This window comes from Hyla sarda, chromosome 10 (assembly GCF_029499605.1).
Source record: "Hyla sarda isolate aHylSar1 chromosome 10, aHylSar1.hap1, whole genome shotgun sequence".
In the NCBI taxonomy this organism is placed as follows: domain Eukaryota; kingdom Metazoa; phylum Chordata; class Amphibia; order Anura; family Hylidae; genus Hyla; species Hyla sarda.
In genome coordinates this window covers 17,410,486-17,420,852 of record NC_079198.1, presented here as the reverse complement: position 1 = coordinate 17,420,852, position 10,367 = coordinate 17,410,486, and the positions used below count along the sequence as shown (strand labels likewise).

The 10,367-nt window shown below is 45.5% G+C and overlaps 1 protein-coding gene across 2 annotated transcripts in view; it reads left to right on the top strand.

The window, feature by feature from the left end:
* Positions 1-1,187: 1,187 nt before the first annotated feature.
* The window catches only part of RABAC1 (Rab acceptor 1), a 21,693-nt gene continuing 12,513 nt past the window's right edge, over positions 1,188-10,367 (top strand). Inside the window, exon 1 of one of the 2 annotated variants that reach the window (XM_056543383.1) lies at positions 1,188-1,210. The gene's annotated coding sequence lies outside the window, so the exon portion shown is untranslated. Of the gene's footprint in view, positions 1,211-1,230; positions 1,385-10,367 lie in introns of those variants that run through there. The other variant, XM_056543382.1, reaches the window with a different exon arrangement.

Below are 10,367 nucleotides of genomic sequence, written 5' to 3'. Positions count from 1 at the left end.
AACAGTCTGTTCCATGATGGGGGTAGTAGTACAAACACTAATGTAGGCTCCCCAGCCACAGCAGACTCCCGCAGCCGGGGAACTACTACTCCTATCATGGAAACAAGTCTGTTCCATGATAGGAGTAGTAGTCCCTCAGCACTGCAGGAGTCTGCTGATGTCACCTCTTCTGAGCATGCTCAGAAGTAATAACGGATATTATAAACCAGGTGCAAACGGATGACATAAAAGCTCATCCGTTTGCCATAGATGTCAATGTTAAAAATAACGGCCATTAAATTACCCGTTTCTTGTGACGGAAGGAAAATTAGCGCGTGTGCCGTTTTTTCTTCCGTCACAAATAACGTCCATTATAACGGATAATCAAAAAATCCCATAGACTTTAAATGGGTTATCCGGGGGGGGGGGGGGGGGGGGGGGAGAGAGAGAGAGATCGATCTATCAACTTGCTCCAGAAAGTTAAAAAGATTTGTGAATTACTTCTATCAAAAAAATCTTAATCCTTTCAGTACTTATTAGCTGCTGAAGTTGAGTTGTTCTTTTCTGTCTAAGTCCTCTCTGACACGTGTCTCAGGAACCGCCCAGTTTAGAAGCAAATACCCATAAAACGTAAACCTCTTCTACTCTGTGCAGTTCCCGAGACAAGCAGAGATGTCAGCAGAGAGCACTGTTGCCAGACAGAAAAGAACAACTCAACTTCAGCAGCTGATAATTATTGGAAGGATTAAGATTTTTGAGATATATATTATATATAATATATATATATATATATTTCACTTTATAGTGTGAAAGGGGCCTAAGCTACACTAGCAGCAACTGCAGAAGGTTATAAAGCAGCGTTTCCCAACCAGTGTGCCTCCAGCTGTTGCAAAACTACACCTCCCAGCATGCCCAGACAGCAGCTAGAGGCACCCTGGTTGGGAAACACTATATAAGATAGGGAACTGCTGTAGAAAAAAACGCATCTGCACAAAAACCGCAGATATCCCTCACGGCGATCACTCACAGGCTGACTGCGTCTTCCGACACAATCTTTACCCTGGACGGTTCCAGCCTATCACAGCCGCTCAGTGATAAGAGCTTCACTGTGATTGGCTGTCTACATTGCACGCGCCCTTCCTTCAAAAATCCCGTCTTCTAACGACAACAACAACAACCCGCGTATACTGATTGGCTTACAGCTAACATCGGGGTGTGGCCTCTTACACACGTATGCATAATTTATTTTAATCACCACGTTAGCGGTTTCCGCGCGACGTCATCACGCCTGCCCTCGTGGCAGCGCGGTTGCTATGGGAGCGGCGCTTGGGGAAACTGTTGTTTAGCTGATTGTGTTTTTTTCCGGCCTGTGCCAGATCACTTCCGGTCTTTGACGGGATAAGAGGTAGGTGTCTGGGGCAGAGCTGTCATGGCGGAGAGTTCTGTCATAAAGACGCTAGTGATAATGCTGTGGGAAAGTGTGAGACTTGTAGTTCCCAGGCGGTGTGTATTGTATTGACTAGAGTCTCTGTTATAAAGGAATGCGGTGATGTAGCTGCTTTTGGATACCCTACTATTAATATATCACACTGCTGAGGGTTTGTTGCAGTTTCAGCAGCGCAGATCAATCTGGTAGTTCGATTCATTGTATCAGTTTTGGGTCTAGACTGGATAGAATGGTAAGACAAGAGGTTTCCATTCACTGACAACAAGTAGAGATAATATAAGGTCTCTCAGGACACAGGTTCCAATACAAGGACATTTATAAGAAACAACCCCCGTAAATCATCTTTACGCGTCACTGTTTTGTGATGTCATCAGACAGGACCAGTGTAAGGTTAAAGGGGTATCCGGCGATAAAGAGCTAATTTCTTCTGAAATGAGCACCATCCCTCTCCTCAGGTTGTGTGTGGTATTACAACCTGGCTCCATACACTTTAATGGAACTGAGCTGTAATACCTCACACAACCTGAGGACTGGGGTGGTGCTGTTTCTGAAATCGGCTCTGTGTTTTTCTATGTATTCCCTAATCACAGGGTAAGGGGAGAAGTGTCTTATTGCAGGAACCCCCCTGTTATTTCCAGAATGGGCTCCGTCTCTGACCTCACGTCACTAAGCTCTGAAGCATGGGCGGAGCTTAGTGACGTCACCGCTGCTGTTTGTTAGCAGCGGGACCCAGCAGAGAACAGCAGCAGTGACATCACTAAGCTCCGCCCATGCTCCCAAGTCGGGCCCGGAGCTGAAGATAACGGAGAACCACAGTATAGAACGGGACCAGGTAAGTACCGTTGTCATCGGTGTCACCTGCACTACCTGTCTGTACCGATAGGTTAATGCAGGTGACACTGATGACAGATTTCCTTTAAACCCTTTCAGAAAGAGGTTATCCTGAAATAGAAACCGGGAGCCGATTTCTTCAGAAAAAAAACAGCGCCACACCTGTCCTCAGGTTGTGTGTGGTATTACAACTTGGCTCCATTCACTTCATTGGAACTGAGCTGTAAGGCTCCTTTCACACTGCCGTTAGTGCTCGGTAGAGATGAGCGAACTTACAGTAAATTCGATTCGTCACGAACTTCTCGGCTCGGCAGTTGATTACTTATCCTGCATAAATTAGTTCAGCTTTCAGGTGCTCCGGTGGGCTGAAAAAAGTGGATACAGTCCTAGGAAAGAGTCTCCTAGGACTGTATCCACCTTTTCCAGCCCACCGGAGCACCGGAAAGCTGAACTCATTTATGCAGGAAAAGCCATCAACTGCTGAGCCGAGAAGTCCGTGACGAATCGAATTTACTGTAAGTTCGCTCATCTCTAGTGAAAACCATTCACATGTCAAGTGTTGTTTTTGTCATGACAGTGGCTCTATGAACCTCTGCTGGTGCCCTGCCCATTCAGGATGCCCGGGCAGTGACTACATCCTGGAACATAGAAGGGTGATGACATCACTGGTGACTGCCATATAAAACATCTTCCCAGGCCTATATATAGTGACACTGGCGCTTCCTGGAAGTTATATGACTATCCTGCTGCCTGGTATTTTGTGGGTCCCTGATACCCAGCAGAATGTGAATAAAAATTAAATAAAATAAATACCGGCGCAGATAAAATAGGACTTACTAATTTTTATTTTAAAAGGGGTGGAAGAAACGGTAAAGTGCATATGCGGATATCGGCCAATAAAACTGTCTTGAATTCTCTTGGCAATCTGTCCAATAGAAACTGTAATGAAAAGCAGAGCACAATAATAGAATGTAATGTACTAGTCAGTATTTTTAAAGGGGTACTCAGGTGAAAACCTTTTTTTGTTTTTTAAATCAACTGGTGCCAGAAAGTTAAACAGATTTGTAAATTACTTCTATAAAAAAATCTTAATCCTTCCAGTACTTAATTTCCGCTGTAGTATTCAGCAGCTAATATTTTCTTTTTGAAACACAGAACTGTCTGCTGACATCACGAGCACAGTGCTCTCTGCTGACATCTCTGTCCATTTTTAGGAACTGTCCAGGGTAAAAGGAAATCCCCATAGCAAACATATGCTGTTCTGGACAGTTCATTAGAGATGAGTGAACTTACAGTAAATTCGATTCGTCACGAACTTCTCGGCTCGGCAGTTGATGACTTATCCTGCATAAATTAGTTCAGCTTTCAGGTGCTTCCGTGGGCCTGAAAAGATGGATACATTCCTAGGAGACTCTTTCCTAGGACTGTATCCACCTTTTCCAGCCCAATCGGAGCACCTGAAAGCTGAACTAATTTATGCAGGATAAGTCATCAACTGCCGAGCCGAGAAGTTTGTGACGAATCGAATGTACTGTAAGTTCGCTCATCTCTACAGTTCATAAAATGGACAGAGATGTCAGCAGAGAGCACTGTGCTCGTGATGTCAGCAGAGTTCTGTGTTTCAAAAAGAAAGGAATTTCCGCTGTAGTATTCAGTAGCTAATAAGTACAGGAAGGATTAAGATTTTTTTAATAGAAGTAATTTACAAATCTGTTTAACTTTCTGGCACCAGTTAATAAAAAAAAAAAAAAAAAAAAAAAAAAAAGTTTTTCACCGGAGCACCCCTTTAACTCCTTGCCACAAATGGATGTTCATTAACGTCCATCTGCGGCTCCTGAGGTATGACGCGCGCTCAGCAGGTGAGCGCGCAGCATACCCGGTGGGTCTCGGTTGCAATGCATTAATTCTTTAGACGCAGCAATCAAATTTGATTGCCGCGTCTAAAACGAAAGTAAACATTGCCGGTTAGCTCAGTGGTGCTGTTTGGGACCGCCGCGGTGAAATCGCGGCGTCCTAAACAGCTTGCAGGATGCAAGGAGGATCCCTATCTGCCTCCTCACTGTCCGAATGCCGAATGACTGCTCCGTGCCTGAGATCCAGACAAGAGCAGTCGAGCGGCGATAACTCTGATCAATGCCATGCTATTGCAGGAAATCAGTGTGTGCAATGTTAACTACAACATTGAAATAAAGTGTTTAAATGGAGTGAAAATAAAGTGTTTAACCTCTTCCGTAATAAGTTTGAATCACCCCCCTTTTCCCATTTAAAAAAAGCAAAAACAGTGTAAATAAAAATAAATGTGGTATTGCGTAGGACCGGCGGCGTGGGACATCACGTGCCGCCTCTCAATGCAAGCCTACGGGAGGGGGCGTGATAGCTATCATCCCCCCTCCCGTAGGCTTGCATTGAGGGGCGGAGCATGACATCACACGGGGGCGTGACGTCACACGCCGCCGACCCTGCGTTCGTCCGTAATCAGACCCGGAGCGAACACGCTCCGGGGACTGATTACAAACGGGGTGCCGCGTGCATGATCCCGGGGGTCCCCAGCTGCGGGACTCCCGCAATCAGGCATCTTATCCCCTATCCTTTGGATAGGGGATAAGATGTGTAACCACCGGAGTACCCCTTTAATATAATATTATTAATAAAGCTGAAAAAAAAAGCCGACCCTATATAAGACTTTGTCTCACCCTATAGTTCTTTCTCCAGTCAAGGAAATAAGGTGCATTGAGTTTTCATACATGAGGTTAGACAAATGTTGTTTTCAATCATTTATGCTTATAGTATTTTCATCCTCTTATGTATCTATATATAAACAGACTGCGATAGAAAGAACAGGGTATAGTGAGTATATTTCACCTGTCTAGTCGCATACATTAGTGATACCTGTATTTGTGGAAATCCGTGTGTGTTCCATAATCCTATAAATTTACTGCAATCCTCTCCATTGTAGGTAAGGTACGTATATGATGAGCGCTGCTTGTGGGAGCGGACGGGAGATTGCCCTGGTTGGTGACGTCTCTACCGCACCGTACTCCCGCCGGAATCTGAGATGGTCAGTGATGTCACTACGGTGTGGGAGAAAGTCCACAATACCTTCAACGCGTTTCGAAGACGTTCCGGTCTCCTTCGTCTGGGATAGATATGTACAGTGACCCCCCACCTACGATGGCCCCGACATACGATCATTTCAACATACGATGGTCTCTCAGAGGCCATCGCATGTTGAAGGCAGCATCAACATACAATGCTTTTGTATGTCGGGGCCATCGCATAAACGGCTATACGGCAGCGCAGACTGCTTCAGCTGCCCCCGGATAGCCGTTTACGGTGCCCCGTGTGGTCTTCTGACGATCACTTACCTGTCCTTGGGGCTCCGGAGCATCCTCTTCGGGATCCCCTCCATCGTCGGCATCACGTCGCTGCGCACGCCGTCCCGTCATCCAATAGGAGCCGCGTGCGTAGCGACGTGATGGCGGCGACAGAGAGCGAGGATGCCGGGGAAGCAGAGGCCTTGCCGGAGCATCGGGGACACCCCGGGGACGCGGCGACAGCGATGGAAGGTGACATCCAGGGCAGCGGTGACGGTCCGGAGCGGCGGGGACATATGAGTATAACTTCCTCTACCAGTGTTCTTCAACCTGCGGACCTCCAGATGTTGCAAAACTACAACTCCCAGCATGCCCGGACAGCCGTTGGCTGTCCGGGCATGCTGGGTGTTGTAGTTTTGCAACATCTGGAGGTCCGCAGGTTGTAGACCACTGTCCTATACTTTACATTGCACGGATCCCTCAACATACGATGGTTTCAACAAACGATGGTTCATTTGGAACGAATTACCATCGGATGTTGAGGGACCACTGTATTGGTTACCTCAGCTATTTGTACTCCCGGTTTTCAGCTTGAGCGTCACTACCTCCTCCTCTCCTGCATGAGTTAGTGAGGATATTGATTAGCGGTTTGCTATATTTTTTTAATTTATTTTCAATTTATTTATTTTTTTTAAATGATTCATAAACGGGGGGTACGAAGAAGATCAGTTGGGGAAAAAACAAATAAGGAAGTGGAGTCGGTAGATAGGAATACACTATAAAAAAATAGAAATACAGATAAATGTGATAATGATGAAAAAGTACATGTTCCATTTATTACGGCATATTTTAACTAGAGATGAGCGAATTTACAGAAATTCGATTCGTCACGAACTTCTCGGCTCTGCAGTTGATGACTTATCCTGCATAAATGAGTTCAGCCTTCAGGTGCTCCGGTGGGCTGGAAAAGGTGGATACAGTCCTGGGAAAGAGTCTCCTAGGACTGTATCCACCTTTTCCAGCCCACGGGAGCACCGGAAAGCTGAACTAATTTATGCAGGATAAGTCATCAACTGCCGAGCCGAGAAGTTCGTGACGAATCGAATTTACTGTAAATTCGCTCATCTCTAATACTAACCAGAGCTACCAAATCAAACGTATTATACAGAGACATTGGGACATTTTGAAAAATGAATGAGTGATGGGGGAAAAACTGCCAGATAAACCCTCATTTATTTTCAAAAAAGCACCCAATTTGGGTAATATAGTGGCACCTACAGTGAAAAATTATAAGAAAAAGGAAAAACATTCACAACATCTATTCTTCCCTTGTTACAAGTGCAAAGGCAGAAAGAAACAAAAGGGGGCGCTCTCTCGTGTGGTTTTGCTGGAACGAGTGGACAAGACTCTCCACGTCACCTAGTGTCACACTGACCTGTTGGAATTGTGCAACAGAGCAAGCACAACACTGTGAAGGGTGTGTGTATGTGTGTGTGTGTGTGTGTGTGTGTGTGTGGGGGGGGGGGGGGAGATATGTGCAGTTTGCGGCTCGATTTCCCCCCCCCCCCCTATCCGTGACCCCAAGGGTATGGAAATATGGAGGCAGGATGAACAAATGGGTAATCAGTGGAGAGGGCTTCTGCTGGCAAGGAAGGAATTCCGGATGCCACAGTTGCACAGGACGATTTATTAGAACAAGAGATTTCGGACAACGCGTTTCGGCGCTGGCACGCACCTTCCACAGGTCCACAAACAATTTAAATAGATGCGTCCTGAAGTCTTTGCTTTGCATTGGTGGCATTCCCTGTTACAACAATCCAAAGGCTTTTTTCCTTGCCGATAATGTAAACCCAGTAGCAATATGGGAAAAAAAAAACGTTTTCTATTGAAAATGGAGGCGTAACGAGGAGGATAACCAGCCATATCCTCTAGGGATCGACCGATTATCGGTTTGGCTGATATTATCAGCCGATATTCACGATTTTGGACATTATCGGTATCGGCAATTGCCTTGCTGATATGCCGATAATGAAATGAATTAAAGGGTTACTCCGCTACCCAGCATCCGGAACATTGAGCTCCGAACGCTGTGTGCGGACTAACGTGTTCACGCCCGCCCCCTCGTGACGTCATGTGATGTCACGTCCCGCCCCCTCAATGCAAGTCCATAGACTTTCATTAAGGGTGCAGGCCGTAACGTAATGAGGGGGCGGACGTGAACACGGAAGTCCGCACACAGCGTTCGGAGTAACCCTTAAAACACAGGGGCACCATGTGGTTTGAATACGGAATTTGAAATATTTGGTAAACTCAGAAAATACATAAGGAAACATAGAAAGAGAACAAATACGAGGAAAAGGGACATTAAACACAATAGAAAAAATATAGCAAACCGCTAATCAATATCCTCACTAACTCATGCAGGAGAGGGAGGAGGTAGTGACGCTCAAGCTGACAACCGGGAGTACAAATAGCTGAGGTAACCAATACAGTGGTCCCTCAACATACGATGGTAATCCGTTCCAAATGGACCATCGTTTGTTGAAACCATCGTATGTTGAGGGATCCGTGCAATGTAAAGTATAGGACAGTGGTCTACAACCTGCGGACCTCCAGATGTTGCAAAACTACAACACCCAGCATGCCCGGACAGCCAACGGCTGTCCGGGCATGCTGGGAGTTGTAGTTTTGCAACATCTGGAGGTCCGCAGGTTGAAGACCACTGGTAGAGGAAGTTGTACTCACCTGTCCCCGCCGCTCCGGACCGTCACCGCTGCCCTGGATGTCACCTTCCATCACTGTCGCCGCGTCCCCGGGGTGTCCCCGATGCTCCGACAAGGCCTCTGCTTCCCCGGGAGTACAAATAGCTGAGGTAACCAATACATATCTATCCCAGACGAAGGAGATCAGAACGTCTTCGAAACGCGTTGGAGGTATTGTTGGAGGTATTGTGAACAGCTGACCATCTCAGATTCCGGCGGGAGTACGGTGCGGTAGAGACGTCACCAACCAGGGCAGTCTCCCGTCCGCTCCCACAAGCAGCGCTCATCATGGAGAGGATTGCAGTAAATTTATAGGATTATGGAACACACACGGACTTCCACAAATACAGGTATCGCTAATGTATGCGGCTAGACAGGTGAAATATACTCCCTCTACCCTGTTCTTTCTATCGCAGTCTGTTTATATATAGATACATAAGAGAATGAAAATACTATAAGCATAAATGATTGAAAACAACATTTGTCCAACCTCATGTATGAAAACTCAATGCACCTTATTTCCTTGACTGGAGAAAGAACTATAGGGTGAGACAAAGTCTTATATAGGGTCGGCTTTTTTTCAGCTTTATTTATAATATTACAGTAACGGGGTATTCCGGGAAAAAACGTTTTTATATATATCAACTGGCTCCAGAAAGTTAAACAGATTTGTAAATTACTTCTATTAAAAAATATTAATCCTTTCAATTCTTATGAGCTTCTGAAGTTAAAGTTGTTCTTTTCTGTCTAAGTGCTCTCTGATGACACGTGTCTCGGGAACCGCACAGTTTAGAAGCAAATCCCCATAGCAAACCTATTGTACTCTGAGCAGTTCCCGAGACAAGCAGAGATGTCAGCAGAGAGCACTGTTGCCAGACAGAAAACAACAACTCAACTTCAGCGGCTGCTAATTATTGAAAGGATTAAGACTTGCATTGAGGGGGCGGGGCGGGACGTCATGCGTTCCAAACGCCGAGCAGTGGAGTACCCCTTTAACCTCTTAAGGACACGGCGTACCTGTACGCCCTGCGCCCAGTCCCGATATATAACATGAGATCACGCCGTGACCAAGCGTCATACCAGGTCAGTCCCGGCGGCTAATGAAAGCCGGGACCCTGGGCTAATAGCATGCGGCACCGATCATTGTGCAGCGCGCTATTAACCCTTTAGACGCGGCGTTCAAAGTTAATTGCCGCGTCTAAAATGAAATTGAAAGTTTCCCGGCAGCTCAGTCGGGCTGATCGGGACCATCGCGGTGAAATGGCGATGTCCCGATCAGCTAGGACGCAGCAGGAGGGTCTCTTACCTGCCTCTGTCGCGTCCAATCGGCGATTGATTGCTCCAAGCCTAAAATCCAGTCTTGAGCAATCGACTGGCGATAACACTGATCTTTGCCATACTAATGCACAGCAATGATCTGTGTATGAGATCGGTATCTGCAGTGTAATAGCCACTATGGGGAGCTATAACACTGCAAAAAAAAAATAATAAAGATCATCAAACCCCTTCCCTAATAAAAATAAGAATCACCCCCCTTTTCCCATTTAAAAAATAAAAACAAATCAAAAAAACGTGTAAAGAAAATAAACATATGTGGTATCGGACTATGTCCGGACTATAAAAATTTATAATTAATTAATTAAACGGCACTGTCAACGGCATATGCGCAAAAAAATTCCAAAGTCCAAAATAGTGTATTTTTGGTCACTTTTTATGTCATGGAAAAATGAATAAAAACCGATCAAAAAGTCCAATCAATACAAAAATGGTGCCGCTAAAAACTTCAGATCACAGTGCCAAAAATTAACCCTCATACCGCCCCCCGTACGCGCAAAAATAAAAAAAAGTTATAGGGGTCAGAATAGGACAATTTTAAACTTACTAATTTTCGTGCATGTAGTTATATTTTCCAGAAGTACTACAAAATCAATCCTATATAAGTAGGGGATCATTTTAACCGTATGGTCCTACTGAATAAAGAGAAGGTGTCATTTTTACCAAAAAATTTTACTGTGTAGAAACGGAAGCCCCCAA